The following is an 8,340-nucleotide window of genomic DNA, read 5'->3' on the forward strand; positions in this document are numbered from 1 at the left end:
AAGTTTATTTTAGAAAATATAAATAATTTATGGGATAATCTATAAATTAAATTTATATAATAATTTAAATTAAAATTAAAAAGATTAATTTTAAAATTTAAAAGAATTTAATGAGTATTTAATAATTTATTAATAAATTTTTAATTATAGTAAAATTAATTATATATATTGATTTTAAAAAAAAAATAATTTTAATAATATTAGTTATAATATAATGATTAAATTAGTAATTTAATTTGTATAAATTATTTTATGAATAGTATATATATATAAATATATATTTAAGTAACTAGGCAAAATAATTATATTCACCTGTTTAACAAAAACATGTCTTTTTGAATTTAATATAAAGTCAGTTCTGCTCAATGAGGAATTAAATAGCTGCAGTATTTTGACTGTACAAAGGTAGCATAATCAATTGTCTTTTAATTGAAGGCTGGGATGAATGAATTAATGAAATATAAACTGTCTCAATAATATAAAATAAATTTAAATTTTGAGTCAAAATGCTTAATTTTATTTAAGGGACGATAAGACCCTATAGAATTTTATATATTATAAATTTTATAAATTGTATTAATATATTTAGTTGGGAGGATTTTTAAATTTATTTAACTTTAAAATTTTAAAATATTGATTGATAGAATTTTAAATTGAAATATAATTAATAATATAAAAATAAATTACCTTAGGGATAACAGCGTAATATTTTTGGAAAGATCAAATTGAAAAAGGTGTTTGCGACCTCGATGTTGAATTAAAATTAATTATAAATGCAGGTGTTTATAAATTTAGTCTGTTCGACTATTAAAATTTTACATGATTTGAGTTCAGATCGACGTGAGTCAGATTGGTTTCTATCTTTAAAAAGATTTAAGATTTTTGTACGAAAGGACTAAGTTTTAAAAATAATTTTTAATTAATTATTAATAAGTTAAATTATCTTGGCAGAGTAGTGCATTAAATTTAGAATTTAAATAATATATATATAATTATAGATAATAATTTATTTAAATTTTATTTATTTATTAATTACTGTAGTGATAGTATTAATTGGGGTAGCATTTTTAACATTATTGGAACGAAAAATTTTAGGTTATATTCAAATTCGTAAAGGTCCAAATAAAGTAGGAATTAAAGGTTTATTACAACCTTTTTCTGATGCAATTAAATTGTTTTCTAAAGAATATATATATTTGGATAAAATTAATTTATATATATATATATTAGGTCCAATAATTATATTATTAATTTCGGTATTTTATTGATTATTAATGCCTTATTTTAGAAATTGAATAAATTTTAAATTTGGATTGGTATTTTTATTTTTAATATTAAGTTTAAGAGTTTATCCAACTATAATAATAGGATGATCATCTAATTCAATTTATGCAATATTAGGGTGTTTACGATCTATTTCTCAATCTATTTCTTTTGAAGTGAGATTATTTTTTATATTTTTTGTTATTATAATATTTATTGAGAGATTTTCTTTAGAAACATTTATTAAATTTCAATTTAATGTAAAATTTATTTTTTTTTTTTTTCCTTTATATTTTATATTAATTATTAGAATAATAATTGAATTGAATCGGGCTCCTTTTGATTTAATTGAGGGGGAGTCTGAATTAGTTTCAGGATTTAATGTTGAATATTATAGGGGGAGATTTTCTTTAATTTTTATAGCTGAATATATAATAATTTTATTTATAAGATTGATTATATCAATTATTTTTTTTAATTTTAATTATTCAATTTTTACTTTATTAATAATTTTATATCATAATTTTTTTTTTATTTGAATTCGAAGAATTATACCTCGAATTCGATATGATGAATTAATATATATATGTTGAAAAAAATTTTTATCTTTTATTTTAATTTATATATATATTAATTTTATTTTAAAAATATTAATAAATTTATATATTTAAATTAATAGAAAGTTATTTTTCTTTAATATATTTTCAAAATATATGTCTATTCAGACTCATTAATTAATAATTATAGATGATTTTATCTCAAAATTTTATAAAATATATATTTGAAAAAAAAAATATAAAGTATATATTTGTAAAAATTAGATTAATTAAAGTGTAAGGATAATCAATAGGTTGTCTTCCTAATCAAGTTAAAATGATGAAATTATTAATAAAAAATCAAAATAAGAAATTATTTAATGGGTAAAATTTATTAGTTTTAAATTTATGATTTATTATAAATGGGAGAATAAAAAGAATTAAAATAGAAAAAAGTAAAGCTAATACTCCCCCTAATTTATTGGGAATAGCTCGTAAAATTGAATAAGCAAATAGGAAATATCATTCAGGTTTAATATGTTGTGGGGTATTTATAGGGTTTGCAATAGATCAATTATCAGGATCATTTAATATATTAGGATTTTGTAGAATAATAAATCTAAATGATATAAAAATTATAAAAAATCCAAGAATATCTTTGGATGAGAAATATGAGTGGAAAGGAATTTTATAAATATTTCTATTTGTTCCTATTGGATTATTAGATCCAGTTATATGAAGGAAATAAAGATGTATAATAACTATTATTAGAATTAATAATGGTAAAATAAAATGTAATGAAAAGAATCGATTTAATGTAGCATTATTAATAGAAAATCCTCCTCAGATTCATTCTACAATTGTTTGTCCAATATAAGGGATTGCAGAAAGAAGATTTGTAATTACTGTTGCTCCTCAAAAAGATATTTGTCCTCATGGTAAAACATATCCTATAAAAGCAGTTCCTATTGAAGTTAATAAAATAATAATTCCAATATTTCATACATGTTGAGATGAATAACATTGATAAAAAATATTTCGTCTAATATGTATATATATACAAAGAAAATAAAATGATGCCCCATTTAAATGAATATAACGAAATATTCATCCAGAATTAACATTTTTTATAATGTGAATAATTCTATCAAAAGCATAATTAATATTTGGACAATAATGCATAGATAAAATGAAACCTGAAATAATTTGAATTAATAAAAGAATTCCTAAAATTGATCCAAAGTTTCATAAATAATTAATGTTTACTGGGGTAGGATGAATATTGAATGAAGAATAAATGATATTAAGAAATTTATTAGATTTAAAAATTTTTAAATATTTATTTTTCATTAAATTTTAATTTTACGAAGAGGGATTATTTTAATTGTAGATATTTTGAATGAAAGAGTTAAGCAAATTAATAAGAATAAGATTATAAAAATAGTTAAATAATTTATTGGATAAAAATAAATATTTTGAATTTTAAATAAATTATTATTTAAAATTATGTTTTCTGTAAATATAAAAATTGGTATTCAATTAATAAAATGAATAATTATAATAAAAGAAATAAAAAAAAAATTAATAGAAGTGATTAGTTCAAAAAATTTTATTTTTGAATTTTCATTGTTAATTAATCTTACAAAATAATTAAATATAATTATTATTCCTCCGATTAAAGAAATTGAAATTATAAAAGAGTATATTGAATTATTTATATTTAAAAATATTAAAGTAGATGAGGATAAGGTGAAAATAATAAAAGAGAATAAAATAGTAATTGGATGTAGTGAAGAAAGTAATAAAATATTTGTGATAATAAATAGATTTATGAATATAAATAAAATTTTTGATATTAACATTAACAAAATATAGTTTAAATAAAAATTTTAATTTTGGGAATTAAAGATATTTATAAAATTATTTTGAAATTAGACTTTAGAAAAAATTTTCAATATTAATTTACAAAATTAATGTTTTTTTTAAACTATAAAGTCTAATTTATTTTAAAAAGATATTTTTTAATTTTAATAGTTTTAATTTTTATAATAATATTAATAATTAATAAGTATTTTTTAATATTTTTAATTAGAATGGAATTTTTCGTAGTATTGAATTTAATAATTTTAATATTAAATGAGTTGGAATATTTAAGGTGAATATTTATATATTATTTAATTTTTTCTGTTTGTGAAGCTGTTTTAGGATTATCAATTGTAGTGTCAATATTGAGAATTATTGGAAATCAAGGTTTTATAATAATAAATTTAAAATGTTAATAATAGAAAGTATAATTTTTATAGTTGGATTTTTAATTATTAATTTTAATATTTATAAAAAGTTATATTTTATTAGAAATATAATATTTTTATTGAGTTTTTTGATATTAAGAATGAATAGATTTTTTATGGAATGAATTAATTTAAGATTAAATTTTGGATTAAATTTTTATTCTTATGGAATTATTATGATATCTTTATGGATTTTTGGATTAGTATTTATGAGAATTAATCAGGAAAAAAATTTGATTTTATGTTTAAATTTATTAATATTAATATTAATTGTTTTAGTAATAAATTTTTTTAGAATAAATATATTAATATTTTATTTTTTTTTTGAAGTAAGTTTATTAATTATTTTTTTTTTTATTATGAAATGAGGAATAGGATTTTTACGAATTTATGCAAGATATTATTTGATATTTTATACTTTATTTTTTTCATTACCTTTATTATTAGTATTATTTTATTTATTTAATTTAATAGGGTCTTTAAGATTTTTATTATTAGAAAGAATAAAATTTAAGTTAAATAAAATTTTATTTTTATATTTAATTATAGGATTTTTAGTAAAAATACCAATATATATAATTCATGGTTGATTATTAAAAGCTCATGTAGAAGCTCCTGTATTTGGATCAATAATTTTAGCTGCAATTTTATTAAAGTTAGGGTCTTATGGATTATTACGATTAATAATGATTTTTTTTCAAAATTTTTTAGAAATGAATAAGTATTTTATTGAAATTGGATTATTGGGAAGGATTATTTTAAGATTTAGTTGTTTTCGACAAATTGATATAAAAATTTTAGTAGCAATATCTTCTGTTGTTCATATAAATTTATTAATAGCTTCTATATTTACTATAAGAAAATTAAGATTTTTAGGTTCATATTTAATAATAATTGCTCATGGGTTGTGTTCTTCTGGATTATTTTATTTATTAAATTTATGTTATTTGGAGACTCATAGACGATTGATAATTATTAATAAGGGTGTTTTAATTTTTATGCCTTCTATATCATTGATATGATTTTTAATATGTTCTTCAAATATAGCTGCTCCTTTTTCTTTAAATTTAGTTGGGGAAATTTTTTTATTGATAAGATTAGTTAATTGAATAAGATTATTAATAATTAAATTATTTTTTTATTGTTTAGTTAGATTTATGTATTCTTTATATTTTTTTAGATTTATTGTTCATGGAAAGAATTTTTTTTATAAAAGATTAAGAAGAGGAAAATTAATTAATTATTTAATTTTATTATTTCATTGAATTCCTTTAAATATAGTTATTTTAAATTTAAGAATTTTTATTTAATTTAAATAGTTTAAAAAAAAATTTTGAAATGTGGGTTCAAAGATGTAAATTAAGTACTTTAAATTATTTTAATTATATTTGTATATATATTATTTGTATTTACGGGATTTTTTTTTTTATTTATAATAATTATTTTTTTTAATAGGAATTTAATTATTTTAGAATGAATAATTTATAGATATAATAGAATAAAATTTTCTTTTTTTATTTATTTAGATTTTTATAGAATAATATTTTTAATATTAGTTTCACTTATTTCTATAGTTGTATTAATTTATAGAATTTATTATATAGAAGGGGATAAATTTATAAATCGATTTATTATTTTAGTAATTTTATTTGTAGTATCAATATATTTTATAATTTTGAGACCTAGATTTTTAACAATTTTATTAGGATGAGATGGTTTAGGATTAATTTCTTATTGTTTAATTATTTATTATCAAAATGATAAAGCTTATAATGCTGGAATATTAACAATTTTTAGAAATCGTGTAGGGGATGTGGGAATTTTATTAATAATTACTATGGGAATAATATATGGGAGGTGAAATTTAATAATTTATAAATTTAATTTATTAATATTAATTTTATTAGTATTAGTAGCTTTTACAAAAAGAGCTCAAATTCCATTTACTTTATGATTACCTGCTGCAATAATAGCTCCTACTCCTGTCTCATCTTTAGTTCATTCTTCAACTTTAGTAACAGCTGGGGTTTATTTATTAATTCGATATAATAAATTTTTGTTTTTAGGATGTTTTAATAAATATATTTTATTAATTTCTAGGTTAACTATATTTATAGCGGGTTTAATTGCAAATTATGAATTTGATTTTAAAAAAATTATTGCTTTATCGACTTTAAGTCAATTAAGATTAATAATAAGAATTTTAAGATTAGGATTTTGGGAAATAGCTTTTTTTCATTTAGTAATTCATGCTTTATTTAAATCTTTAATATTTTTATGTGTGGGTAGATTTATTCATAATTTTAATAGAAATCAAGATATCCGATGTTATGGTGGTATAATTTATATTTATCCTTTTAAAACTATAGTTTTAATTTTTTCTTTAATATGTTTAATAGGATTTCCTTTTATATCAGGATATTTTTCTAAAGATATAATTATGGAATTAATTTTTTTAAGAAAAATAAATATAATTAGAATAATATTTTTAATTTTTTCTACAATTTTTACTGTATCTTATTCTATTCGATTAATTATATTTATTTTATTTTCTAAAAAAAATTATTATGTAAATTTAATTAAGAAAGAAGGTATTTTGGTAAATTTTTGTATATTTATTTTATTAATAACTATTTTTTTTATTGGATATTTATATTTTAAAATTTTTAATTTAAATTATTTAATTGTATTAACAATAAATTTAAAAATTATGGTTATAAAATTAATTTTATGTGGAATTTTGATTGGGCAGTTTTTTTATTTTAATTCTTATAAAAATTTAATAATAGGAAATTTTATAAGAACAATATTTTATATCGAAAAAATTTATTTGTATTATGATTTACCTTTAAATATAGTTATATTGTATGAAAATATTCATGAAAAAAATTTATTTGAATTTAAGATTAAATTTATAAAATTGAAATTTTATTTATTTAAATATAAGTTAAATGAATATAATTTTATGAATATATTATTAACTAATTTATTAATAATATTAATTTTTATTTTTTTAATTTAAAATTTAAATAGCTTAAGAAGAGCATAATATTGAAGATATTAAGGTAATTTTAATATTTTTAAATAAAATTTTTATAAATATAATTTTTATAAATAAATTTTATATTTATTAATATTATACTGAAAATATAAAGTTTTATTAAACTATATAAAAATTATTTAGAAATAATAATATATAAAATATTAAATTTAGAATTAGAAGTTCTATTTAAATTTATTTCTTTAATTGGAATTTTAATTCAATAAATTTATTAACAATAAATTGCTTCTATTTTAGCTTCAATTAATATTAATATGTATATATTATATATATAAATATATGAAGTAATTTTTACAATTAATTTCGGCTTAATATTAGACTTTTTTAGTCCATATATTAAAAAATTCAATTTAATAATCTATAACTTCATTCAATAAGTAGACTAATAATTATTAAAAAAATAAAAATTAAAATAATTAATATTAAAAAAATAGATTTAAATTTTATTAAAAAGATAGATGGTAAAATTAAGATAATTTCAATATCAAAAATTAAGAATAGTAAAGTAATTAGGAAAAATTGTGTAGAAAATGGGAGACGGGAGTTTGATTGGGAGTTAAATCCACATTCAAATGGGGTAATTTTTTCTCGATTTAATGGTTTATATATTCTTAAATAAAAATTAATTAATATAAGTATAGAAGTAATAATTATTATAAAATAAAATAAAAATATAATATTAAAAATTATATATATTAATTTTATAAATTTTTTAATTGGAAATTAAATGTAATTAAGTTTATACTATATATATATTAATTATTATTATATTTAAAATATTCATCAATAAATTGAAATATATAAAAATAATCAAATTACATCTACAAAATGTCAATATCAAGATGCTGCTTCAAAATTAAAATGATGAGTTGCAGAAAAATGTAGATTAATTAATCGGATTAGTGTAATAAATAAGAAAATAATTCCAATAATTACATGTAATCCGTGAAATCCTGTTGCTATAAAGAAAATAGATCCAAAAATTCTATCATTAAAACAGAATGGAGCTTCTATATATTCAATAAATTGGAGAAAAGAAAAATATATTCCTAAAATAATAGTAATTATTAGAGAAATTTTTCTTTCTATATAATTTTTATTTAATAATCTATTGTGACTTCAAGTTAGGGAAATTCCTGAAGAAATTAAAATTAATGAATTTAATAAAGGGATTCTAAATGGATTGAAT

General features: G+C 16.6%; 1 pseudogene; it reads right to left on the reverse strand.

The window, feature by feature from the left end:
* Window positions 1-597: 597 nt before the first annotated feature.
* Window positions 598-7,089, reverse strand: LOC143307136 (cytochrome b pseudogene; annotated as a pseudogene).
* Between the last annotated feature and the right edge of the window lie 1,251 nt (window positions 7,090-8,340).

The sequence above is a fragment of the Osmia lignaria genome, unplaced genomic scaffold (assembly GCF_051020975.1).
Source record: "Osmia lignaria lignaria isolate PbOS001 unplaced genomic scaffold, iyOsmLign1 scaffold0045, whole genome shotgun sequence".
Classification (NCBI taxonomy): Eukaryota; Metazoa; Arthropoda; class Insecta; order Hymenoptera; family Megachilidae; genus Osmia; species Osmia lignaria.